Raw genomic sequence first — 27,344 nt, 5'->3', positions numbered from 1 at the left:
TACCTTGATATACTACACTTCCAACCATAGTTACTTGTTTTCATTAGAGTGGGCATCCTTTGAATGGACTGTGTCAAGAGCCGAGTTGATACTCAGTTGGAGGGTGGGGAGGCTGGAGGAGAAGGGAGTTAAGTATCAAGAGACAAGACTGTAGCTGCTAACGGGTATTAGTCTAACGCTCTTACTTCGAACCTGTGGATGGATTAAATAAAGCAAACGATTTAGTGGAACTACTTCCAATTTAGGTTCCCAAATTACACGATGGGGCTGCGGGTTGATCTCAATGCCACACCATACATCAGAGCCGCACTGTCGTAGGAGGCTCGGGAATCCTCAGCAAAGGATCCGACTATCCACCGATGCCAATTCTTTAGGGATCAGCAGGAGGATAAGAGGCCCAGGGCGGCCACCAGACCTTCCAGCCAGGGCAGGCGACTGACTCATCTCCCGGGATTCGGCCCGCGACGACCCACGTCGCCGGCTCCACTCGGGAAACCCCGGTCACAGAAAAGTTGCCTCCACCCTAGGACGCCTCGGGAGAAGGGGCTGCCCTCTAGAAGCAAGATGGCGGCCTTCGCTCTCCCCCCTCCTTCCAAAAACCCCCTCCTGGTCCCCAGAAGAGAGACAAGGACGTCGTGGCGCCGAGATCCGGGAAACTCTGCGAGGCCCGCGGCCACTCCCGGGCCCCCGGGAGGTGACTTCACCTCGCTGGCGCAGACAGCCGGGGGTGGAGCCGCCCTAAAGGCCGTGAAGCCCGCCTTCAACACTCACAGAGTGGACAGGGGAGAGCCCGCGCCCTCCGGCCATTGTTCTCCAGACCCGGCCCCCCACCCTCCTCTCCGCTCGCAGACAGGAAGTTGCTTCCCAGCCGGCCCCGCCCCACTCCCCAGCGCCCCGGAAGTGATCGGCGGCAGCTGCTGCAGAGCGGCCAGGAGGAGGGTGGATCTCCCGAGAGCCGAGCGCCCGGAGTCCTCCTCCACCTCCTCCTGCCGCCCAGGCTCCACCGCCGCCTGTCGGACTCCTCCTTTTGCCGCTCCCGGCGCGGAGCCTCCTAGGCTACAAGAGCGGGGCAATATCCGGGTGGAGCCAGCTCAGCCGCGGCTTCCGGAGCCCACGGGGCGGCTGACCGGCTTGCGGTGCAGGTGAGCGGTGCCCACCAGGGCCGACCCGGGAAGGATTGGGGCCGCCCGGGCGGCGGCGGGGGTGTGTCTGGGCGGCGGCGATCCGAGGCCCAGGCGCAGGGCCCGGACGCCGAGATTGCACCTCCCGCGTTCTGCCCGGGAACCAGCTGCGGGACGAGCCCGAGCTGGAATCCGGGGCGCCGTGTTCGCTGCTGTGCGGGCTAGTGCACTTCCCGAGAGAGGGCGGTTGCGGCGGGGTCCCCCGAGCCCGGCACCCCGTTGAGTTGGCCTCGTCGGAAGGTCACCCTGTATCTCTGGCCCGCCGCGCCGAGGTCCCCGCCTGGGCGGTGCCCGCGACCTGGGGGACCCGTCGCCGCAGTCCCCGCGCCTCACTCCGCCCCTCTCCCCTCCTTCTCTTTCTTCCTCTCCTTGTCTGTTTGCGGGCAGTTGCTTTTTAAACATCACTGGTGGGGTTTTGTGCCAGTTAAAGGAATGGGTTTTACAGGTTGAAGTCATTAGATGGTCCGCACTGAACTAAATAACTGGTCCTGTGCTCCTGTACAGGTTTAGCCAATAGTCCAGAATCAAACCTCTGAAACGAGGACGCGATAAGGGTGTTTTGAGCAAGGGGGTGTTTCCTCGGTGGTTCGTTCTAAAGGTTTTCCAAAAGTGAAAGATGTGATATGTGTGCTCCAGGCTGGGTATCTGTGTGTAAGTGGGCGGAGGTGACGGCGCAGAGAGGTGGCAGTGTTGTTTCAAGGTTTAGGGAGAATCAGGGAGTTGACTGGCCTTTTCTCGGGAACCTGAATGTCCAGACTTGTGAGAGCTCATCCAAGTGTCATTGACGTTGTTTGAGAACTCCGGGACCACGCCCTACCTGTGAAGCTAAAAAGCACCTAATTTACGAATTGTGTCGGGAGGGGGAGGCGGGGAGAGGATCGTTATAAAATATGTGTCATGAGTTAATTCTTGTCCTGGAAATAAATTCCGATTTTAATCATGCTCCACATATTGAATAACACATTTCATTAGTAAATTCATTTCCACCGAAGGAAAGGTATTCCTCTTAGCTTATGTTTATTAGTATATTTCAATGTGTCTTATTAGCTTACGTTTTTGTCTATATTAATGCAATATTATAAAATGACTCGTGATGCTTAAAACATTATTTTTAGTTTTTTAATTTCTTAAGGGTCAGAGTCATGTCTTTCTCATCCCTGTGCTTACATGGCATGTGCCCAGAATATAGAAGTTTTTCACACAGTTCTTCACCGAGTGAATGGATGTATAGGTGATCTCACAGTTGCCTTCTAGTAGTCATTTATTTTGTTGGGCTAAGGTTTTTTGTTTGTGTTTTTGTTTCAGTTTGGGGGCACATGCAAATTTTGCTTTGTCTTTCCGTTCTTTAGTATGGTCAAAGGACAAATCAAGAAGAATCGTTTGCCATCCTTCCAAAACTCTCCTCCTCTGAAAGATTAAAATTATATTTGGGGTGTTGTGATTGGTCATTATAATAACTTGTATTCAGTGGGAAATGTTTACCACTTGAGCTTTTTTGCCCAGGATTATCAGGATTTCCTGGTGATAGTAAATTGTGTTTGGAGTTTGTAACCATACCCTATCGTAATCAAACAGAAAATCAGGAGTTACCACTGTTGGGATAGTGTGGTACATCGCAAAATTGCTTATAATGGCTCATTTTTTCCCCATGGGTACATAAAGTCTGACATAACAAGTCCTCTTGCTACGACCTTGACATGACTTACCAATAGCCACTTTCACACGATTTTTCAGCGATCCAGATGCTGTTCTCCCGTGTGTCTGCTGAGTGTGCAGTCATCTGTATCAATTATTTTGAAGTAATTCTTCATACAACACTTTCTTTGCAGGGCTTTCAGGGAAAGGGAGCTAATTGTAGGAAAGAATATTGTCTACCATTTGATCAGGGAGATAATTTTTGCCTGTGTTTGGTTGGGTTATTTTCACTGTAGTGAGGTTGAGATAAAAAAGCGCTGATACCTTCTTTTCTCTCCAAATATCTGTGCTTCTGCAGAACAGAAATAAATGTATCAGTATCACTTCTTGTATCTGTGTACCAGTGTAATATGCACAAGTACATGGATTGCAAAGACAGTTACTTTTAAAATATTGGATTAAGAGGCTTTGAGTATTCATGGGGAAAAGATTGTGATTTTGAAGAAGTAGGGAGATGGTTCATGGTTTTCATTGTTTTATGAAATTTTTCATTTTAGACACTCAGGAGACCGAAGCCTGCAGTTTCTTATCTCAGTGACGTAACCACTATACAGAGGTCAGATTTCCCTTATTTTAACAACCCTCTTGGTAATAGCATTGATTGCCTGCCAAGCACTGTGATAAGAACTTTACTTGTATTATTTTTAATCTCCACACTACAGGAGGTAACTTTTCCATAGTTTACCAAGGCTAAGTGAAGTTAATTGCTGGAAGCTGGGCACGAGTGAGTAACGTTGTCAGGATTTTGAAGTAATGATTGCTTAGAGCATTGGCTATTGCAATTAATCCTAAAAGACTGAGAAAAAATTCAATTTTTGATTTAGCTGAGCTTTAAGATAGCAAAGATACTGATCTCCTCAGTATTCTTGGCCATCAAATGGGGCCTGGGGTAACCACTGACCCTGGCCAGGTGGCTTCAGACAGCAGCCAGTCTTCTGTTTATGACCTTTCATATGTTATCCCCTTCCGCGTGTGCCATGATGAAAAAATGGTTGGGCATTGTTCGTGTAAGCGTCCTGGGAGAGTAGACCATCAGGAACTCAACTTTGATGATTACTTTTTACCTTTCAAGTAGCTGAATAGTCCCTATTTAAGAAGACTGTTGGAGGCTTGTTTGTAGTGACCTTTCCTGAAATCTTGTTTTTTAGCTCTTTCTTGGACCGAAGGAGATACAGGAAATTATCCTCCAGCCCCCATTAGTAACAGTTATTCTTCTTTTTTTTCTTTAGCTCTAAAACATCTTTCTTACTACTTCATTGCACTCATAAGGATTTGGTTACAGTATAGAAAAAGCGAAATTAAAGCTCTTGAGTTCTTAAAGATGTTTGAATAAATTATAGAAAAGAATTTGCATCTTTGACTTATTACATCTGCAGGTGAAAACTTAATTTCTCAACATCAGAGGGTATTCTCTCTGACCCAAAAAGCAGGCTTCCGTAAAATACATTAGTATTCTTAAATATGCCACAGCTAGAGTCCTGTATCAGATTCAGTAGACAGACATACTGCTTGACACACATAATCTCTTTGAAGTCTGGGATCCAGTTTCATTGCAGAATTCACTTATTGAAACTAAATATCAGAGTTTGTCAATGTCATCTTGGAGAATAAAGCACAGCAGGGTTATGAAATGACTTCTACCCCCAAATACATTGTGACGGTGGGGCAAAGATCCCCAGTTTCTAAATAGATCATGATTGTAGTCTTTTAAACCTCAGGATCTCTGCTTTCTTGTGCAGTTGAGAAGCTAGCGTAGTAATCCATTGAAAATGAGGCTGCCCCGCTGCTGAGTGATTGCAGATGCTTTAGTTCTGCTGCCCTATCTAGATCTCTTCTGGATTCTTGTAGCAGTCTTTCAGCCTCTGATTGGGGTCTCCCTGCCCAATCTTTTCTCCACACTTTGGGGGTTAGAGCATTCTTGATACTCCCATGCTTAAAACCTTTTCACACCTCCTTCTTGATAATTAATAAAATCCAAATTCCCTTTATCCTTAATTTCATATATAAGTTTAACTTATATCTCTCCAAAAATTGTATCATGATTCGATTTTTTTTCTCTCAACCCCATCTCTCAAAACAACAACACACACACAAAAAAAACAACTTTCAAGACTGGGCTAGTTGCTCCTTGTGTGATCTGCCATAAAAATCTACCTTATACTACTATGGACAGTGCCTTCACTAGCCTATTATAAATTTTGTTGACCACAGTCTATAGTAACCTCATAACTACAGGTACCCATGCATTCTTAAAAGCCTACACAGGACTTTGTTAGAAGTTCCCAAACTTCTTCAGTTCTTAATGACATCCTTATTCCTGGTGGCTCAGATGGTAAAGAATCTACCTGCAATGCAGGAGACCAGGGTTGGGGAGATCGCCCGGAGAAGGGAATGGCAACCCACTCCAGTATCCTTACCTGGAGAATTCCGCGGATAGAGGAGCCTGGGGAGCTACAGTCCATTGGGTCGCAAAGATTTGGACAGGACTGAGTGACTAACATACTACACTACAATTAATATCCAGTATCTTTCAATTACAGATGATATTATAATGCTAATCTTTGTTTCTTTGTATTGTTGAAAGCATATCTTCAGGGCAAATGTATATGTAAGATTTGTTAGATTTGCCAAATTTTTCTTCTGTAGGATTGTAGTATTTTGAATTCCCACCTGTGGTATATGAGTACTGCAGCTTCTGCTAATCTGAAAGATGAGAAATGGTATCTCAGTGTAGTTTTAATTTGTATTTCTCGTATTAGAAGTGAACTGAACATTTTTTCATATGTTTAAGGGCCATTTTTTTGTATATTTAAAATTGTTCATGTTATTTTCTCACTTTCTAAATAAATTTTGGTCTTTTCTCCTCAGAGTTTAAAACTTCTTTATATTTAAGAATATTAGTCATTTAGCTTTGCCATATATTGCAGATCCTTTGCCCAGTTATATTTTGGCATTGCTAGTGGTATGTGTGTTTTTTTTTTTTCTTTTGACTTGCAAAAATTTGTTTCTGTGTAATAAAATATATTAAATTTATTGCATCTAGATTTTTAGTCATAGCCTTTTCGCTACCCACAGGTTAGAGAGGAATTTAGCCATGCTTTCTTCAGTACTAATACAATTTTATTTACAATACAGAGAGCATTCAGTTCTGTGATCCATTTGGAGTATATTTCTGTTTTGATATAAGGAATGGATCTAATTTTATCTTTTCCACATGACTTTCCAGTTGTTCTAATGCCACTTTTAAGAAAAAACTTTGTCCCCTTTATCATGTACTAGATTTTCATATGCAATTGGGTGTGTTTCATTCTTTTGTATGTCTGACTATTCATGTACCAGTAAGTACTACACTGTTTTAATCATAAAGGCTTTGTATATGATTCAATATCTGGTAGGGTGGTTCCCCATTATTGCTCATCCTTCAATATTCCTTACTAGTCTTCCATGTCTTATTTTTTTATTTGAACTCTAGCATCAGTTTGTCTAAGTCCATTGAAAAGCTCACTATTTTTATTGAGATCACATTAAACTTACTATATAACTTAGAACTGATCTCGTGATGATTTTGGATCTTAATCTTAAATAAGCGAAATCTTTTCATTTTCTTAAATCCACTTTTTTGTCTCTGCAGAATCACTTATACTTACTTTGTATAAGTTTTGAACATTTCTTGTTTATTCCTACGTATTTTGTGTTTTGTCTTTTGTTATTACTATTATAAACAGAATTTTCTTATCCATTGTATTTTATCATTGCTTCTCCTTGGCCCAGCTATAGGGTTCCTTGTTGTTCAGTAACTCAGTCGTGTCTGACTCTTTGCGATATATAGTTATATCACCTGTAAATAAAGGTTTTATCCTTTTCTTTTACAGTGTTTATATGTCTGTCTGTCGTATCTAATTGCATTGATTACTATCTCCTGAACAATGTTAAATAGTGGTGTTAGGAGTGTCTTTGACAGAGATGCTGATTGTTTTATTGTATTATCTCTTCTGCGCATGTACAGAGATAAAGATTACACTAGATATTAGTTTAACTATGGAAATTGCTTGCCACGACTGCAGTCCTTCACTATTTCTGTGATACTTAATGTCAATAGATATAAGAGGCAGGAAGCTTGTCTTACCTAGTGGACAACAGCAAAGTGTAATGATAATCAAGGTGAGGTACTGATCCTTAGCTTCCCAGTTCATACAACCATTCCTAAGTTCTGTCCCCGCCTTTCCCTGTAATTCTTCCCAACCTCATTGTAATCTTCACTCAGCAAGTCATGGGTTCCACAGGTTAAAAGCAGCCATAAGTCTGTGAAAATCTAAGAGTTTCCTTCTAGGCTTTCATGGTCTTTAAGTGGTTTCTGTGCCTAGCAGATTAGGCTCACCTTGTATTGATGTGATTATGGCTTAAGTCCTTAGTCAATAAGGCAAGTCAGCCTTGTAATTAGATGAGTTTATCCATGGGGTGGCCTATGGTACACAGATGTGGGTTAATTGTAGGCAAGTTTGTAGGGCTTGGGTCCATTTGGCCTCCAGAATTCACTTATAAATGATCTAGGCCTCTGGCTGGAGGTATATGTTGGTGTGGAATCAGATGCTGGCATCCTGGGCACATTCCATTCGCATGGCAGTTATGGACACACACACCAGTGCTCAATCTCCCATGTTCTGGAGAATGTTTTCATTTCACTGCCATCTGCTTCACCCAGAAAGTTCAGGTAGCATATTTTCTGTAGATTCTTGTAATTTCAAGATTATCTAGGTCCATTTTGTGAACTTGCAGTCCACATCTCATTTTCTGTCTCAGTCATTCTGTTTCCTTTCCCAGGAGTGCAGGGTGATGGGATATTTATTAATTTCTTGTCCCTTGTGCCGAGGAACTCCTCCCTAGAAGTCCCTTCAAATCCCAGTGTGTGACCTGTAAGTCCATCTTCGTTGTCCCAGAAGTGCTGGCAGGTCTCTAGGTTGAGGAGCTCTCACACCAAAGGTGAGTGTTCTTGGTCTGTGGCCAGTGGTCTCTCTCCAGTTTTTGCCGGGATCTGTGTTGCCTTTTTCTCTGTGGGTCTTGCTGCCTCCTTAGTCCACAGTTCAGCCTTGGGCAGGTGGTGGCTGGGGCTCTTCTGCCTTGAAGATCCTCAGGTCTCATCCTCTGCTACATGCTGCTACCCTGATATCTGGGCTTGCAGTTGGCTGATCTTTTCTGTTCCGTGTTTTTTGCCTTATTTCCCCTGCCCCCACCGTTTTAGTCTGAGGACATTTCGTCTTCATCTTTCTGCCTAAAACGCTTTCCTGTGACAGAAAATCCCCGTCCTCTGAGATTTTAACTTTCTGGGACACCAGTCTTAGTCTCTTAGTGCTTGGGCTATCGGTAACTTTACAACTACCCTGTCAGTCTCTAAGATCTCAGTATTTGAGGTGTCTACGTTACAACTAAAATAATTCTCTATGACTGTTACTTCATCTGTTCTTATTTGCTGAGCTTTCTTAATCCCTCAGAATAAAATAAAACTTGATCATTTGCTCTATCTTTTCTTTTTTTGCCCTATCTTTTCTTGTCCTTTGCTTTGGCCCAGATCATTAAAACCACCCTTGATTTTGTTTTGCTAAAGTTTGTGTATATATATTTGGTTTTGTTTTGTTAAAGTTTGTGTATATATATTTGGTTACAACTGTTTGAACTTTTTGCACATTCGTTAGTTATTGATTTTTTTTTATCCTGTCAACTGTCTTTTTATGTCCTTTGCTTATTGGGGTGAGGATGGGGAGGCTGTTTTTTTTTTAATGATGAATTTGTCAATTTATAATTCACATAAATTTACTTTTTAAGTGTTTAATTCATTACTGTGTCTGAATTTAAGCCATTAAAACTCTAAATTGTTAAAAAGTACACTGTTAACAGATTGTGGTATAGTAAGTAGAAAGACAAAATACCCAAATTAGAGTGGTGAAAGGGAATTATTCATATTGAACACTGACAGTGCTTTGAAGAATTGTTCGTACAGTGTTGACTACAAAATTGAGGAACTCCAGTTTTAGACAGGAGTAATCAGTTATGATGCTAGATTTAATTCTATGTTTCTGTTCTAGGAAGGTACAAAGTGTAAGTGACTAAATTCTTTTAAATTGACACCTAGCACTTTTGTGTATATGATTTCATTTGATCTTTGTATCAGCCAAAGAGGTGATAGTATACCTCATCTCTGTGCCTCTTTCTGAAAATGCACAGAGAACTACATTAGTGAGTTCTGTTACATTTGCATTTTAAAATGAGAGTGCTCCATGAAAAGATGCTCAGTGTCACCCGTTAGGGACATGTAAATCAAAACCACAGTGAGATATCACCTCACACCTGTTAGAATGACTTTTATCAAAAAGGCAGTAAACCACAAGTGTTGGCAAGGATGTGGGAAGAAGGGGATCCTTAGATATTGTTGGTTGTTATTTAGTCAGTAAATCAAGTCTGACTGTTTGCGACCTGTGGACTGCAGCACTCCAGACTTCCCTGTTCTTCACCATCTCCTGGAGTTTGCTCAGATTCATGTCCATCGAGTCAGTGATGCCATACAACCATCTCATCATCTGTCGTCCCCTTCTCCTCCTTCCTTCAGTCTTTACCAGTGTCAGGATCTTTTCCAATAAGTTGACCCTTTGCATGAGGTGGCCAAAGTATTGGAGCTTCAGCATCAGTCCTTCCAATGAGTATTCAAGGTTGATTTCCTTTAGGATCGACTGGTTTGATCTCCTTGCTGTCAAAGGGACCCTCAAAAGTCTTTTCCAGCACCACAGCTCAAAAGCATCAGTTCTTTGGCTCTCAGCCTTCTTTATGGTCCAACTCTGACATCCATACATGACTACTGGAAGAACCATATCTTTGACTATATGGACCTTTGTTAACAAAGGTTTGTTGGCAACAGATTTCTCTGTTTTTTAATACACTGTCTAGGTTTGTCAAAGTTTTTGGTCCAAGGAACAAGTGTCTTTTGGTGCAGCCACTATTGAAAATAGTATGGAGACTCCTCAAAATGTCTAGAATAGAGCTACCATATAGTCTAGGTGTTCCACTTCTGGGTATTTGTCCAAAGAATGTGAAAACATGAATTCAAAAACATGTATGCACTGCTAGGTTCATCACAGCCTTATTTATGATTGTCAAGATTTAGAAATAGCTTCTGTGCCCGTCAGCAGATGAATGGGTCAAGAAGATGTGGTGTACACAGACACACACATACCACAGGATACTACTCAGCCATGAAAAAGATGAAAGCTTGCCATTTGTGACAACATGTACCTTGAGGGTATTATGCTAAGTGAAATAGGTCAGAGAAAGATAAATACCTTTCGATTTTACTCATTTAGAATATAAAAAGAAAAAAAAGTGAAGAAATCAAGCTAAAGCGAATACAGAGAACAGAGTACTAGTTCTCAGAAGGGAAGGGGCAGGGGTGAGGGCAAAGCAGAGAAAGGGGGTCAGCTGTATGGTGACAGATGAAAAGTAAATTCTTGGTGAACACACTGTAGGATATGGGAGAAGTAGAAACATATGTTGTACAGATGAAATTTATATAATGTCGTAAGCCAGTATTACCTCAATAAAAACAATGTTTAAAGAGAGAATATAAAATGAGTACTCTTTTCCCCCAACTTTGTGCTTTGAAAGATTGTTTTTAATTGAAGTATAGTTGATTTACAATGTTGTATTAATTTCTGCTGTACATTAAATAATTCAGATATATATATACACACACACATTCTTTTTTTTATATTCTTTTCCATTATGGTTTATCCCAGGACAATGACTGTAGCTCCCTGTGCTATCCAATAGGTCTTTGCTGCCTTGAAAAGTTTGCAAAAAAGTTAATAAGAGTACTATGTTGAAAACCAGTAGTTACTAATCACTTTATATTCACCAATTATTGTTTTGCTACATTTGCTTTACCTTTTTAAGTGTAGATGCTTTTATTTTTCTGAGTTGTTTAAAAGAAGGTTGGAGACATGAAATTTCACCTATGTACTTGAGTTTGCATCTTCTGAAGATGAAGACATTCTCCTGTATTACCATACTACTACTGTAATATCTAAGAAAATTGGCAGAAATTTCATTACATCATCTGATATCTAGTCCAAGTTCAGATTTCGTTAATTGCCTCCTATCGTCTTTAACAGCTGTTTTTTTCCTCCTGATCCAGGGCCAGTCAAGGTTCATAATTTCTGCTTGCCTGTTTTGACTTCTCTAGCCTCTTTTCACTTTTTCTAAGTAACTTTTTGAGACGTAATTTACATACCATAAATTCACTCATTTTAGATTTACAGTGATTTTTAGTAACTTTACTGAGTTGTGTAAATCATTACCATAATTCAGTTTTAAAACATTTTCATCACTTCAGTGTAAAATCTCTTCTACTCCTTTGCAGTTAATTCCCATTCTATGAGTATACTACATTTTGCTTATCCTTTCACTGGTTGATGGACATTTGGATTGTTTCCCCTTTTTGGTTATATAAATAATCCTGCTATGAACATTCATGTAGAAGTCTTTAATGGACATATGTTTTCATTTCTCATTGGTAATGTAAAGTGAAATCTCTAGGTTGTGTGGTAGATTTGATATTTTGCATTCCCACTGGTGGCTCATATGGTAAAGCATCTGCCTGTAATGCGGGAGACCTGGGTTCAATCCCTGGGTCAGGAAGATCCCCTGGAGAAGGAAATGGCAACCCACTCCAGTACTCTTGCCTGGAAAATTCCATGGATGGAGGAGCCTGATGGGCTACAGTCCATGGGGTCGCAAAGAGTCGGACACGACTGAGCGACTTCACTTCACTTTTGCATTCCCACCAGCAATATTTGAGGATTCTTGTTTCTCTGCATCTTTACGAACAATTGTTAATCATGTTTAAAAAACTTTTATTGCCATTCTGTTGGGTATAAATAAGTATCTTGAGAATTTAATTTGCGTGTCTCTAATGAATGATAGTGTATCTTTGCATGTGCTTGTTGTTAGTCTTCCACCTGTTTTCTTAGTGAAGTGTCTACTGAAATCTTTTGCCCAGTTTTTAAAAATTGGGTTATTTTTCTTACTGTGTCTTAAGAGTTCTTTGAGTTCTGGATACAGGTCCTTAAGATCTGTGATTTTAAAAGATTTTCTCCTAGAGTGTAATGAAGTTAACCACAAGCCTTGCTTAATTTTTCTAATTTGCCATGGGGCTTTTTGGAGAGTTGGAATAAGAGCTAAATCTTCTGTTTGTAATTCTTGCACATGTCTAGTACTGAAGTACTAGATTAATTAAAGACTAACTAATCAAAGACAGCGTAGACCCCTTTATCTTCTTTCTGCCACTAAGCAGTGAGAAACTCTTCCTTTCTAAGCTGTAAGAAACGAATAGAGACCCTGTAAACCGTTAGCATTCTTTGAGTTGTAAGAGTCAGAAATCCAGTTCAGGCTACCTTAAGCACAGCAGGAATGTGCTGGCTTTCTCTCCTTCGCCAGCTCTGCTGCTGCTTTTTTTGTCCTGGCAGACTGTGTGGTAGCCACGTTCATCTCCAGATTCATCAAAGAGCCTGTCTGTCTCACTCCTTTAAGGAGTAGAGTACTCTGGCCAGCCTGTCTCTCGGCCTGCTTTGTCGGCCTGCCCCGTATACAGTCCCATTGTAATTGCAGTAGGAGAGGGTGGTTCCCCCAAGAGGAGGGCGTGCTGGGAGACAGACCATGCTTATGCCTCTTTAGGGGCAGCGGGTCATTTTCTGCTCACTTTTATGAAATTAAACCAAAAGTAATGAATAGGATATTAATATCTGAAGTTTAAGGGGGAAATCACATTTGTTAGCTGATTAAAGTAGCCTTTACTAGTAGCACTTTTTCTTACCTAACCAAGTACAGGTGATATTTGGCTTAAGCTAAAACATTCCAGGTATCTCTCCCACGGAAGTGAGGGGAGGACCTACATTAACAATGATAGCAACTTGATATTGTGGCTGATTTTTCTGTACTTCTCTTGCGTGTTTTTTTTATGTAGTTTTCTTTAGCTCTCTGAGTGGGGGTTATAGCCAACTCTCTTGGAGTTCCTGCATTCCTACAGATTGCTGAAACGCATTTTTATAATTAGTTTCCTTCCTCTCTTCTTTCATTTACTTGGATTCTCAAGCTCTGTCTGTGTCCATATGTTACATGATTCATCTTCAAGGCGGGTTTTTTTTTGTTTTTTTTTTCCTAAAGTAAGGCTTGTTCCCAGTTCCTTTTCATGACATTGAGTGTGTGGTGATGGTGACGATGCTATTGATGCAGTTGTGATTTTTCTTCTCAAAAAAGAAAATATTTTTCATCACTCGGAGCATTTATAATCTAAACTCTTGAGTAGTCATATAACTGATATGTAAGTACTATCATGAAGTCAAACAAATAATTTTGGATACTGTGGCTCTTGTGTTGCATCTATACTTTTCCAGTATTCTTTAGGATTTATTTTTAGTGTGAAAATAAATGCAGAAAGGAGCTTCTGATTTTGGACTGTGTATAAAATGTATCACCTTTTACAGAGTTAGAACAGGTCTTCAAAGGGCAGCTAGTACATTCTTCCACTGTTTACAAAAATCTCAAAAACTCCTCAGCCACTAGCTATTGCTTAAACACTTGTAGTGGTATTGTGGAAATTATGTGTTATTTCTGGATGTCTTAATTTTAAAATCCATCCTTGTTTTAAACTGTTGTCTATTATCTTGTGGCTTCTCTTTATTCCTGTTTTCTCTGGAGAAGCACTTAGCACACAAATATGTTTTTGAGCCCTTGTTAAACAGTGCATCTGTTGACAGAATCAAGAGTAGTCATTTTCACATGTACCTTTCTTCAAGTAATTGAAGATGGCAGCCATGCAACTCCCTTGCCAGCTTCTCAAGCGTCTGCCTGTTCAGACACATCCTTCATGTAGTTAGTTCCCTAACCATCTTGGTCATAAGCTTCTAAAAATAATACAGCAACATTCACTTATTTGGAGGTCAGACTTTACAACTTGAAATATGAAATGTACTTAGGGAGAAGGAAATGACTAGAATTTGGAGCTTTCCTTCCATGGCCAGACCCTGACCCAAACATTTCAGATTCATTATTTCCATTTAATCATCCAAACACAACCCTATGAGGTAGAAGATGTTCCCCATTGAGAATTAGAAAGTAAAGTTTCAAAACAAACCGGGGGGAGGGGGGATACCTTCGAACATTCAAAGTAGGAAGGTAAGATCCTAACACTAAAGGCTATTACGTGTCCAGTGCTCAACAGAATAGCAATAAGTCTTTCAGAACCTACTTACTCTTGTTTTATATCTAACTGCAATAAGCCTGGTAATTTGCTTCCAGACAGTTTTTTGGGATGGAGGGGTGTTCTGAAGACTCGTAGGCAGTTAGTGATCAGTGAGGGACAGCTGTGAAAGGAAGGGATGAGGCAGAAAGACTATAGCATGACAGTGGAATTTAGAGTTTCATTCTTCTAGAGCTATTGAATCTAGGGAAAACTGCCCTAATTCATAGTCGCCTCTGAGAACAGGGTGATAGTTGACCATTATGATTCTGGGTTATCAAGAAAAAAATTTTAAACTGTTCAGTTAAGGTGAAGAATTTGTGAGACATGAAATTCTGAACTCAATTTTTGTCAAATACAACTCAGATTAAAATATCATCCTATCCAAATGCTGCTTCTGATGGCTAAGTTGCTTATTTTGATTATTGGCTTGTTGAGAAATTCTCATGATTATTATTTTTTGGTGTGTGTATGTGTATGTGTGTGCGTGCTTATTCATATCCAGCTCTTTGCAACCCTGTGGACTGTAGCCCACCAGACTCCTCTCTGCATGGGATTTTTCAGGCAAGAATACTGGAGTGGGTTGCTATTTTTCTACTCCAGGGGATCTTGCCAACCCAGGGACTGAACCCATGTCTCTTGCATCTCCTGCATTGACACATGGGTTCTTTACTACTGCACCAGATGTGTGTATATTGAGGGTTAAGTATACCTGGTAAACAGGAGGTACCACTCTGATGATTTGGGGAGCTAAACTTTACCTTTTATAGCTTTGATTGAATTCCCAGGGTTTTCCCATCTTGGACGTGTTAAGGTTTATCACAACTTGACTGGTCCATGTCCTTTGCTGTCAATTACTAAGTATTTAGAGAATGCTGTTATTAGACTAAGTGAAACATAATTTAAATTTTCAAGTAAAAATATATGTGAATGCTTTTAAGATTATCTAGTTAACAGTTGGCTTGCTTTTTTCTTAAATTAGGAAGTAAAGGAAGAAGATTATATTACTCCAGAAATACTTTAGTTTCAGCCTTCATCTCATTTTCCTCCAAATCCCAGCTGTTGATTTGGTTGTTCTTTCAATGTAAGTAGTGAAATAATTACTGTTTGTTATTCTTATGAATTTAAACTGTATCTAATTTTATTGCATATTTAAAGCTTTGATACAAATATTGACAATTTGTTCTTCAATCAAAAAAGACTAGTTAAAATGTACAGTCCAGAATATTTATAGGGTCTCTTTTTGGTTGTTTAAAACTTAGGAGTAATTCTTTTCAGAGCATTACTGCCATAGAGAACTGTAAGATAGTAAGCTTATCTGTGTTCTTAGTGAAATTTTAGTAACTTCTTAAGAACAGTGTTGTCATGCAGTGTAGAATGCATGTCATCATCTGACAGATTTATGCAAAATGTAGGAAACTGTTTCTGCTTATGGATTGCCTTTTGCTGTTTCTTTATTGATAAATCAAGAAGTATGATATGACCAGATTTCCTTAACTGTTAAATCTTAAAAACATGAAGTGCTCTTTTGATTATAATTGTTAACACCATTTGGGTCAGAATTTGTTTTCAACTTAATGTCAGTATAAAGTATTATCAATTACAATAAAGCTCTTGGGCCAAGGATTAACAGCAGCAAATTTCCTTTTTGTAGGTTATTTTTGTTAAATTAGTCAATAAACCTCTGTTTGAAATCTGTGGGCGTGGGTAGAGATTTGGGGGTATTAAAAAAAAAAAAAAAGAAATCTGTGTCACAGTGTCACAATCGGGCAGATGGATTCAAAAAGAAACAATCCTTTTTAAGGCAGTCATATGAAAGTAATTTTGAGATGCAAGTTGTTACTAATGTGTGTTTTCTTCATTCCAAAACTGGGACATGATGGCAAAAATGGTCTCATAAATGAAGTGGAAAAGGGAAGAGAGACAGTAACTGAGAGGTTTTTTTTCTTTAGCAATTATAGTGTTGCTGTTGTTTTTTTTAATATTTGAAGCTGATAAACATCCATTTATTCTTGGTACAGTGTAAAGTTTTGAATAGAAGTACAGAACATTGTGGGGGAGACAGTAGGCACGGTGAATAGTGGACATAAGTCATGTTTAATGTTTATTGAGTGAATAAGCACTGTTGTGTGCCAGGCGCTGTGCTAGACGCATATGAGGGAAGGTACTTAGCCCCCACTTAGGCAACAGGGAGCACTCCCTAGAAGTGACCACAGGAGGAGGAATAGGAGTTTGATAAAGGAGCTGAATCTCGTCGAGTTGAATTTCAAGTGCTCAGAACTAGGGAATAAAATTCATGCCATGCCCTTTAGAGGGAGCGTGGTGTATGCCTGAGGGGTGAGGTAGGGAAGCAGAAAGGGCGCAGGGCAGAGGACTGGGAGAGTTGCAGGCAGATGTTAAAGCCCCTTATTTCAGGCCTCTGGGGAGCCACTGGAAAAATTGAGGAAGCATCACGATCAAGTTTGCCTTTTGAGTGTTCTCTGCAGCAGTGCTTCTGAAATAATCTCTGTTAAGGTCTATTTTTCAAATTTTCTGTACATAGCAGACTGATACTTTTGTAAAATACAGTAAAAAATACTAGAAAAGTGAAAATTTAAGAAGACAGAAGACAAGCCCATTTTAAAAATCAAGTTGGACAAACATAAAATTACTGTCAAGTTCCTCTTTGAGTTTCTAAATGTATACTCTAAAATTGGTTCTTTCCTATTCTTGAACTAGTTATGCTTTGAGTACCTCTCCTGCAGAGGAGTAATCTCTTTTTGATCATGTACCCCATCAGTACAGAATTCTGGAAACTCTCATGTGTATATTTACTTTCAAATCATGTACATGTGCTACTGTGCAATTATACGATATGTGCCATAAACTGTAAATACAAATTGAAAAATAACAAGAGATTGTATTAGCTATTTTAAATGCAACTGTTTTATTCTTAGTAATTGAAAATACACTAAAATATTGTTTAGTGAGAGCAGTGTAATTGAATGCTTCATTACAGCTCCTGAAAGACTTGGTTCATTCATAAAATAATCAGTGTATTAAATCATCATATTGTGTACTTTATATATAATTCTACTGTCAATTATATTTCAATAAAGCTGGGAAAATTAAGTAAGAAACAAATTGTCTCAGCTGTCTTCCAGATGATGCCAGACCATAATATATATAAGAACCCCTGCACACATGGGGTCTTCTTTATAGTGGAGGTTATTAACACTTCGTGACTTGAAGGCCTGGTTTTAGGGTTGAGTTTGTTTTGTATTTGTTGTAATGACTGTCATAGTTGAAATAAATACTTAATAAAGTATATAGATCAAAATGGGAGAACTGTGTTGTTGGTTGTGTTTCCTTAGTAATGGGCCTCAGATTTTAGTTTGATCCAGCAGTTAATGACAAATTTTTAATGAAGTTTATCTTGTTCATTTTCTTTTCTCCTGATGTCAGTCAATTGTTACAAACTCATCAGAATGTCTTCTGTTTGTGTGTGTGTGTGTGTGTGTGTGTGTGTATTTTTAATCAGTGTTTTCAAAATGCAGTGAAACTGTAGATTTAAACAGGTTAGGAATTTTCAAATTGGTATTCAGGTGAGATGTAAAGTGGGCATATTACATTTATAAGGGTACAAACTTGTCAACTCTTTGTTGAGTTGAGTTCTCTGTATCCATTCACTAATACCACAACTGTCTTTAAAGCTTTCTAATAAGTCTTCTTAGTCAATATAGTAAGGGTCAGCAAATATTTTCTTAAGGGGCCAAATGTTAAATGTTGTAGGCTTTACAGGCCAAATGGTCTGTTATAGTACACACCTCAGCCACTGTAAATAGAAGGCAGCCATAGATAATAAATACATAAATAATTTGGAATTACTATATCCCAGTAAAAGTTTATGTACAAAGAAGCATTTTGCTGTGAACCTAAATTGCTCTTAAAAAATGAAACCTATTAAAAAGATGAAGGCAGAAAAAAAAACAGCATCACTTTTTTGTTCTTCCTGCCAGAGATACATAACCTGAATCTAATCATCATACAATTCACTTAAGGGACATTCTATGAAATAATTGGTCAGTAATCTTTAAAATTCCCAACTTCATGAAAGTCAAAGAAAACATTAGAAATTCTTCTAAACTGAAGATGACCAAAGAGATCTGACTACTAAGTGCAGTGCACGATTCTAACCCAGTGCAGAATCTTGGATAATGTCTGAGGATTCTCTGGTAGAAATGTGTTCATGCTGATTTCCCAGTGATGGTGGCTGCATTATGGTTTGTAGATGCTTGTCCTCTTTTGTTGGAAATAAATGCAGAGGTGTTCAAGTGAGATAGAGTGAGCAACTTACTATCAAATAGCACAGGGAAGAAATCTTTTTGGGTTATACTTGCAACTTTTCTATGAATTTGAGATTATTTTAGCATCTTAAATGTATATATCATTAAAAGTAAAATAGATTTGTTGGCAGGACAGTCTAGTTTGACAACCTCCTACATACTTTGATGCTGTTTTGGGTATTCTTGATGTTACTGTTTCCATACAAATTTTAAAATCAGTTTATCCGTTTCCACCCAAAAAAAGAAAACCCTGCCAGGATTTTTGTTGAGATTGAGTTGAGCCTGTAGATGAATTTGGGGAGGGTCGATAGTTTTGCAGTAATGTGAGTTTCAGTCCATAAACATGACTTAAAGCAGTATTTAGATGGTCTTTACATTTTCTTAGCAGTGTTTTATAGTTTTCTGTGTAAAGTTTTTTGTGGTTGCCGTCCTCTAAAATACCACCGGAGATTTTTGCCTCTTGGTATTCATACATACCGTTTTGCAAGTGATTCTCTTTCACATTGAATAAGGGAGTAAGATTGACCGAATGACATTGTATGACTTCTAAGGCTAGATCATAAAAGACATTTCAGCTCAGCCTTGCTGTCTTGGATCAGTTACCTGAAGTTATGAGGACATTCAAGCAGCCCAGTGAAGAGGCCCAGATGGCGAGGAACTCAGGTCTCCCGCCCACAGGCACGTGAGTGAGCCATCTTGGAAGCAGCGTGTCCAGTCCTGTCTAAGCCTTCAGATGACTGCAGTCCGCCAGCATCCTGACTGCAGCCTCCTGAGAGCCCCTGAACTTCTAGCACCACCTAGCTTAGCGGCTCAAGCTCTAAGTGTTTGTTATTCTAAGTCATTGAGTTTTAGATTAATTTATTATGGAGCAATAGATAACTAGCAATGTACTTGTTTTTTAATTTTTAAATTCTGTGTAATTATTTTTTGATTCCACCTTTTTTGTAGTAAAATACAGCAACATAACATTTACCATCTTAACTAGTTTTAAGTACAGTTTCACGGTATTAATACAGTCACATTGTTCTATAACCATCACCACCATTCATCCCCATAACTCTCTTCATTGTAAAACTGAAATTCTGTATTCATTAGACAATAACTCTCCAGTCTTCCCTCTCTGTAGCCCATGGTAGCCACCATTCTACCTTTTGCCTATGATTTTGACTATGCTAAGTACCGTAGCTAAATGGCATCATACACTATTTGTCTTTTTGTGATTGACTCATTTCACTTAGCCCAGTGTCCCAGGACTCATCCATGTTGTAGCATACTGCAGAATTTCCTTGATTTTCATGTTGAGTATCATTCCATTGTATGTTTATACCACATTTTGCTTATCTCTTCATCCACTGAACTTGAGTTCCTTCCATACTTCAGCTATTACGACGAATGCTCTATGAATGAGTGTACAGATATCTCTTTGAGACCCTACTTTCTTTCTTCTCTTTTTTTATGGAGGTTTCGATTCTTTTGGGTATATATACTCAAGAAGTAGAATTGCTGTATCATATGGTAATTCTGTTTTTAACTTTTTGAGGAACCACCATATGGTTTTCCACAGTAGCTGTACCATTTTGTGTTCCCAGTAAGAGTGCAGCAGGGTTCCAGTCTTTCCACATCCTCACCAGCACTTGTTATTTTCTGTTTTGTGTTTGTTTTGTTTGGTTTGTAGTAACAGCCATCCTAATAGCCATGAAGTTAGTTATTCTTGAGCCCAAGAGAGTGATGATGTCATTCATTGAAATGAGGAACATAGGAGGAAGAACAGGCTATTTTAATCATTTTCAGTTTGAGTTCTCTGTGAATATCCATGTCGTTATAAGCAGTAGCAGTTGGAAGCATCAGATGGACTCTGTTCAGTTCTCCGTTAATTAATATTGAAGATGCATAATCCCTTGTACAGTCTTGTCTTGTTTTTTATTCATCTGTTTGATGCCTACCTTATAGAATCATTTTGACAAATATCATAAAATGTTAGAATATTGTAAGCATTCATCCACAAATTTTAGCATCTTTTCCTTTAAAAATAAGCAGGAATAACTATTAGTTTATATTCAGAAATATAACTGAGTATATTCCATTAGCTTATAAGCAGTTTGTTTTGGGTACTAAATCTGCATAACCTCTGCTCTTATGGGACTTACCCATGAATTTTGGAAATACCTTCATAATGACCTGCAACCCAGCTATAAAAGTGATTTTTGTAAATATACTAGAGGTAGAATCCAACTAATTGTGTGTCTAATCAGAATTCCATCAGTGTGTGCAACTATCTTAGACATATTGTGTCCTTGAAGTTAGTCTTATGGTGTATAGTACATTGGAAATAGTGTAGATTTGGGGTTTCATAGGTCTATATTTGATTCTTGCACAGCCATTTATTAGCTGTGTGACCTCGCACATCTTACATAACTTTAGGGACTTATTTACATGGCCTTCTACTGAAATTTGAAAAAAGGATGAAAATTTCTACCAGCTTGCCATTGTTATTGTTAAAGACCAGAAGACAGTTTTTTCCATATCTAACCTAACACCTTGGACATCTTAAGCCCTTAAGTAAGTGTTAAGTATATTCTCATTGTTGAACAACCATTACCATCATACATCCCCACTGCTCTTTTCATCTTGTAAAAGTGATACTTGTTTCACTTCTGTGTCACCAGGTTATATCAGCTGGTATGATACTTCTCCTACATAGCTTGTCACTTTTTCCAGGAAGTCAGAATTGTACTTCCCTATCAACACACCTTTATAGAAGCTGTGGTCTGCTCCCTGTGGGTTTGGAAGCATCTGTCATCACACAATCCTGAAGTTATATGTCAACTTTTAGAAGTTTGTAGATTTTAAAGGGGTCCAGGGCTCCTGGGTTAGTCGTCATTTTACAGATCTGAAAACCATGGTCGTCAGAAGTTAGGTAAGTGTCAGAAAAACTAGTCTTTAGAGGCTAGTGTGTGGCAAAATCTCAGTGTGTTGACTCATATTCCATCCTTTTTGCTACAAGTTATCAGGGGCTCTGGTTATGATTTACAAACACTATGAGAATGTAAATTGAGGACAAAGTTAATATACACAGTTTGTTTTGCTAATAAGTTTTCCATCAACTTTGTAAGTGATCTGGGTTTTGGTTTGGGGGATTTTTTTGTGGGGAGTCTCTTTTCACAGTTAACTCATTCAACAAATATTTCTTAAGGACTTAGTGTGTGTCAGGTACTACTGAGGTAATGGAGATGCAACAATAAACAAAAACTCCCTGCACTCATGGATCTTACATTCTATAGACCAGAATCCTGAAGGCTATGAGGAAGTGGGCCATATGTTTATCTTCTAGTAGAAGAAATGGCAAGAAAAGTTAGAACCATAGTAAGGATTTTATTCTGAGTATCATAGGAGGTCTTCTGAGGAGTGGATATATTCTCAGGATGGCGCCTCTAAATTTGCCAGCAGATCAGGTGTGGCCTATGAAAGAGGAGTCAAAAATGATTCCGGTAGTTTTGGTCTGAGAAACTCAAAGAATGAATTGCCATTTACCGATAAAGAGAAAACTAAGAGAGGCAGTTCGGGGTAGGTGAATTAGATAGGAGTAGAGTCTGGACAGTTTGGAGTTTGGGCAGTTGAGTTTGGACTACCTGTGAAGACAACCAGTTGAAGATGTTGAATTGGTAGTTGAATGTGAGCCAGGTGTTCAGGGGAGAAATGAAATCTGAGGATATAAATTTGTGTGTCTTTCCATGTAAAAAAGTATCCTGAGTGAGAGCATGAAAGGGAAGACTATAGCTAGCCAAAAGGGGTCCAAGATGAACCCTAAGATAAGACCAGAATTTAAAATGATGGTGATGGAAGAGTAATAGCCGAAGAGATTGGGGGGGGTGGGAATAATGTGATTAAGGTATCTTGGAAGTCAAAGAAAAAATGTATTTTAAGAAAGAGAGTGATTATCGCAGTCACTGCTGCTAGGCAACGTGTGTTGAAGACAGAGAATTTCTGGTTGGGTTTGGGCTTCCCTGGTGGCTGAGACACTGAAGAATCTGCCTGCAATGTGGGATACCTGGGCTCAATCCCTGGGTTGGGAAGAAACCCTGGAGAAGGGAATGGTATCCACTCCAGTATTCTTGACTGGAGAATTCGTGGACAGGAGAAACCTGGCGGGCTACAGTCCATGTTGTCACAGAGTCAAGACATGACTGAGTGACTAACACTTTCAACTTTTCACTTAGTGATTTGAAGATCATTGATAATCTTAACAAAAGCTTGAGTGAGAGCAGGCTTAGGGAGAGGAAAGAAGCAGAATTCGATACAGTGAGTTTAAGAAATGGAAGTAGGGTTGAGAATTTTTTTTTTAAGATAGGAAAATAACATGTTTGCATCCAGTACAGAGGGACAAATTAGGAGGGTGGGGGATTTCTGGAACAGTATCTGTTGAATCAACAGAGGAAATGGGATGTGCTGCATGAGCGGAAGCGTTAGTCTTATAGGATCTTGATCAGTTTCATTTATAGCAAGGGTTGGCAAGACACAATTCTGCAGCCAAATCCCATCTACTGCCTGCTTTTGAAATAAAGTTTTATTGGAAAAAGGCCAGACCCAATTATTTAGATATTGTCCATGGTTACTTTTCAACTACAGCAGCAGGCTTGAGTAGTTGCTCCAGAGAAGCCTAAAATATTTACCATCTGGCTCTTTACAGGAGTCTGGTGACCCTAGATTTATAGCAACTCAAAGAGAAGATGGGATGAAATAGGAGTGAGGGATGGAAGGAAGTAGAAGTCAAATCTAAGGAACTGAACCTTTTGCAAAGGCGTTCAGGTATCTTTTCTAATTTGGGTCAGACCAAGAGAAAAATCAGAACCACGAATTTGAGCAAAATGAGCTATAGCCTAGGTGCTTTTCCCTGAGATGAGTTCTTAGGGCTCTCTAGTCTCCAAAACTGTAAGCTAACTGTATATAGTCAGCTCTTCCTGCATTACAAATGACTGCAATCTTATCAGCTTAAAACAACAAACTCCTACCTCTCTCACAGTTTCCGTGGGGGAAGAATCGGAAGTAGCTTTAGCTGTTTAGTTCTGACTCAGTCTCTCAGGAGGCTGTAATCAAAGTGGCAGCCAGGACTTCGAGCACCTAGGCTTGTCTAAGTCCAGAGGGTCGGCTTCCTATCCTGCTCACGTGGTTGTTGGCAGGAGACCTCCATTCCTTGCCACTTGGGCTTCTCACATATGACTGCTCACAGCAAGCATGGTTTCCCATGAAGAGAATTACAAGAGTCCAGGATGGAGGCCTCAGTCTTCTATTACCAGTTCTAGGAAGTGACGTACCTTCATTTCTGCTGGATTACGTTGATCACACAGATCAAGGCTGGTATCGTATAGAAATGTATCATATCACATATGCATGTATCGTATCACACCACGACATGAGGGTGTGAATGCCAGGAAGCGGGCGTTGTCGGGACTCCTCCTGGAGGCTGACTGCCACAGACCCACTTGACTGTCTACAGAGTTCAGTGCATTGTGTACTTCCAGCTTTGCCGTGTGTGTCCACTGTCTTTACAGTTGCCCAGGGCAGCTGGTGACAGCTTGATTCTCTTAAAGCCCAATCACAGACACTGTTTTAAATATTTTTTCTTTTTTTTTAATAAGCGTTTTTTTTTTCCTGGTTGTAAAAGCAGTATTCATGGTATTTAAAAAACAAAACAAAACATTGGTGTAGAAATAAATGAAAAGCTCTGGAAATTAAACATTTTTCATGTTCTCCTGTTTAGATTATTCTTGCTTGCTTGTTCAGTCACTCAGTCGTGTCTGACTCTTTGCAACCCCATGGACTGGAATCTGCCAGGCTCCTCTGTCCATGAGATTTTCCAGACAAGAAAACTGGAGCAAGTTGCCATTTCCTCCTGCAGAGGATCTTCCCATCCCAGGGATCGAACCCTCATCTTGATTGCATTGCAGGCGGATTCTTAGCTACTGACCCACTGGGGAAGCTCTTAGATTACTCGTACCAGATATTTGTTTTGCTGTCTAATGTTTTTCCTGTCTGTACTAGTACATATCTGTTTTAAAAGTCTATACATCGATCCTATTTGTAAGCTACTTTCACATACTTTGTGAATATTTTTCAGTGTCACTTTTTAATAATTGTTTTATAATTCTATTTTACAGCTAGTCTTCATTTTTTGTTACACATAATGTTACAGTAAATATCCTCGTTATCAGTTCTCTGTGCCCGCCATATATTTTTTTAAAGCAGCTATTGCTGATAATCCACTAAAAATTCAGCAAAAGCAGTAACTAGGTATAAGCTTTATAGCATTTAGATTAATTTTTAACTAGAACCATGGTGGGTCTTCTGTGTTGAGGTTCCATGAACTTTATTGGATTCTCAAAGGGGAATGGGCTATTTCCATGTCAAGTTAATTTGTGAAAATAATTCAGTTACTGTAAACATAGCTTACATAGTAAAACTATTGGATTGGATATAGGAGCAGAACATGGGTCTAATCCATATATAACCTTGTAATACGTATATAAGGTAAGAAGCAAAAGAGTTTTGTAGAGATTTGCAATTTGCTATAGTGATTTTAGTAAATGACTGTCATCAGAAGACTGAATTTCTTTGTAATCAAATGTTATATAACATTGACATGGTTGTATTTATTAAGAAAATTGCGTGACAGATCAGCTCAGCTCAGCAGAATTATCTCTAACAGTTCCATTTTCTTTTTTTCAGGGTTTCTTTTTCAACATTAGTCTCATAAAAGCTAACTTAGCCTGTGAGACCAGTGTTCAGTTTGTCCATACTGCATAATGCATTGTAATTCCAGGTAATACAACAAGGCGTTATCAGATATGGGAGCAGTCTGCCTTTCTCTGTGGCTGGTTTCTCCATCACCTCAGTCAGTTCTTAACTAGTGCCAACCTTCTAAGGGGAATGAATGTCTCAGAATTTTACCAGTACTGATTACCTGTTCTCCAAGGTCGTTTTCAAGAGTTTAATTTCTTTTGCAACTGTATATGTATATACTAGTTATTTGCTAGATACTGTGATAAATTTGAGATTACAAAATTGGAGGTGGGGAGCTCTTTGCTGTCGAAAAACTCCCAATAATTAATGTGGTGGGAAGCACTGGAAGAAGTTTTGTCCAAAATGCTCTGGACTACTGAGGAGTGAGGAGTTACCCACCTAGGCCTGGAGAGAAGGCCAGGAATGCTTCACTAAGAGGTTCTGTTTAGATAGAACCTCTAAGGGATTCCCTGGTGGCTCAAATGGTAAAGAATCTTTATCTTTACTTACGCATTTATTTACATCACCCTATTAGGCAAAAAAATGTTTTAACTGAAAACGTTTTTATCATGTTTTATGGATCAAGAACTTCTTTCACCATTGATTTAATATGATATCAAATATGCATTAAGTTGGTCATCTTATAAATAGCTAAAATGCATATTTATAGAGTAAGAAGGAATTTAAATTTAATCAGCTCAGTCTCCTCTATTTTTCTTTCTTTCTCTGCTTGAATTCTTTGATGGTAGCTTACATACAGTTCATTTCATTTTTGAGTTCCTGCCGGTGAGCCAAAATCTGCCTGTCTCTTTACCCAGTAATTTTAGTTTTAAATTCTAAAAATTTTCTCCTGGTCTGTGGCTTACCTTCCCTTTTTTGTTGTTGTTGGACAGGGAATTTTTTTTTTTAATTAGCTTAATCCATTTGATATATTTCAGAAGGTGCAGTACTGTGCTTTGTTTATCAATGAAGTCAGAAATTTTAAAAAGATCGTCCAATGGCAAACAAATTTCCTTGAAAGTCAGATATACAGCGCATCCTAGAAAAGAGGCACGTCAAGTTTCACTAACTTTAATGAGATTCATCAAATACTGGACATATTCGGGGGTGGGGGAAAGAGGCAGCTTTCACAAAGGACAGAGTTACATAGTGTTTCCTGCACTCCTTCCTAGCAGCACCAGGTGGGGAACCTATTTTCTAAACTAGATCCAGGAATTGGGATACAGTATCAGTCTGCCTTCCTGTTAAAGATTGTTCAGTATTTTGTTTTGTTTTGTTTTTAATAAAATGACTGATAACAAAAATCCTCCTTTCTCAAAAAAAAAAAAAAGAAAAGGCGAAAAAACACCACTGTTCTCAAGAGCGGAATCAGCTTCAGGAATTCAAATTAGTCTATTACAGTCATTACAAACATGCCTTGCTTCTAAACACAAGAAAAAGAATTTAAAATAACAGAACAAAAGCTAGTAGTGATACAGAATGACCCAGTCAGAGAAGAAACCAAAACCTCATACTTGATGTAGTTCATTTTAGTACTAGTTCTGTGGGTTTTACTTTTGCTATTATATGTAAGAAATTTGCCTAACTCAAGACCACATGCCTATTTAACCCTATGCTTTCTTCTTGAAGTGTTGTAGTTTTAGGTTTTATATATGGGTATGGGTACATTTTGACTTAATTTTTGTGTGTGGTGGAAGATATGGATCTAAGTCCTTGTTTTGATATATGGATATCTAATTTGTTCTGTGGTTACCATTGTTAACACTTTTTTTTTAAAACCACACTGCCTTTTTCACCTCTGTCAGGGGGTGTCAAAAGCTAAATTCACATGTAAATCAGCAGGTGAGTGGGTAAATAAATGGTGGTGTACCCATACTAGTGGCATGCTGTGCAGAAATGAGTTACTGATAGAGCAAGAACAGGGATGCGCCTCAAGATTATGCTGAGCAAAAGAAGCCAGATACAGTACATATTACATAATTCTACAAATTCTAGAAAATGCTAGCTTATTTATAGCTCCAGAAAGCAGATTGATGTATTGGTGGGGGAGTGGAAAGGAGGGAATTATAATAAGGCAAGTTTTTG

The 27,344-nt window shown here is 39.1% G+C and overlaps 1 protein-coding gene across 4 annotated transcripts in view; it reads left to right on the top strand.

Annotated features, from left to right (window-relative positions):
* The first annotated feature begins 903 nt into the window (after positions 1-903).
* The window catches only part of RALA (RAS like proto-oncogene A), a 69,487-nt gene continuing 43,046 nt past the window's right edge, over positions 904-27,344 (top strand). Inside the window, exons 1-3 of one of the 4 annotated variants that reach the window (XM_065939133.1) lie at positions 904-1,142; positions 3,374-3,432; positions 15,140-15,241. The gene's annotated coding sequence lies outside the window, so the exon portion shown is untranslated. Of the gene's footprint in view, positions 1,143-3,373; positions 3,433-7,781; positions 7,857-15,139; positions 15,242-27,344 lie in introns of those variants that run through there. The other 3 variants (XM_065939131.1, XM_065939132.1, XM_065939134.1) reach the window with 3 other exon arrangements.

This window comes from Muntiacus reevesi, chromosome 6 (genome assembly GCF_963930625.1).
Source record: "Muntiacus reevesi chromosome 6, mMunRee1.1, whole genome shotgun sequence".
Taxonomy (NCBI): Eukaryota; Metazoa; Chordata; class Mammalia; order Artiodactyla; family Cervidae; genus Muntiacus; species Muntiacus reevesi.
Note: the sequence above shows the minus strand (reverse complement) of the source record. Positions and strands in the feature narration are given on the sequence as shown.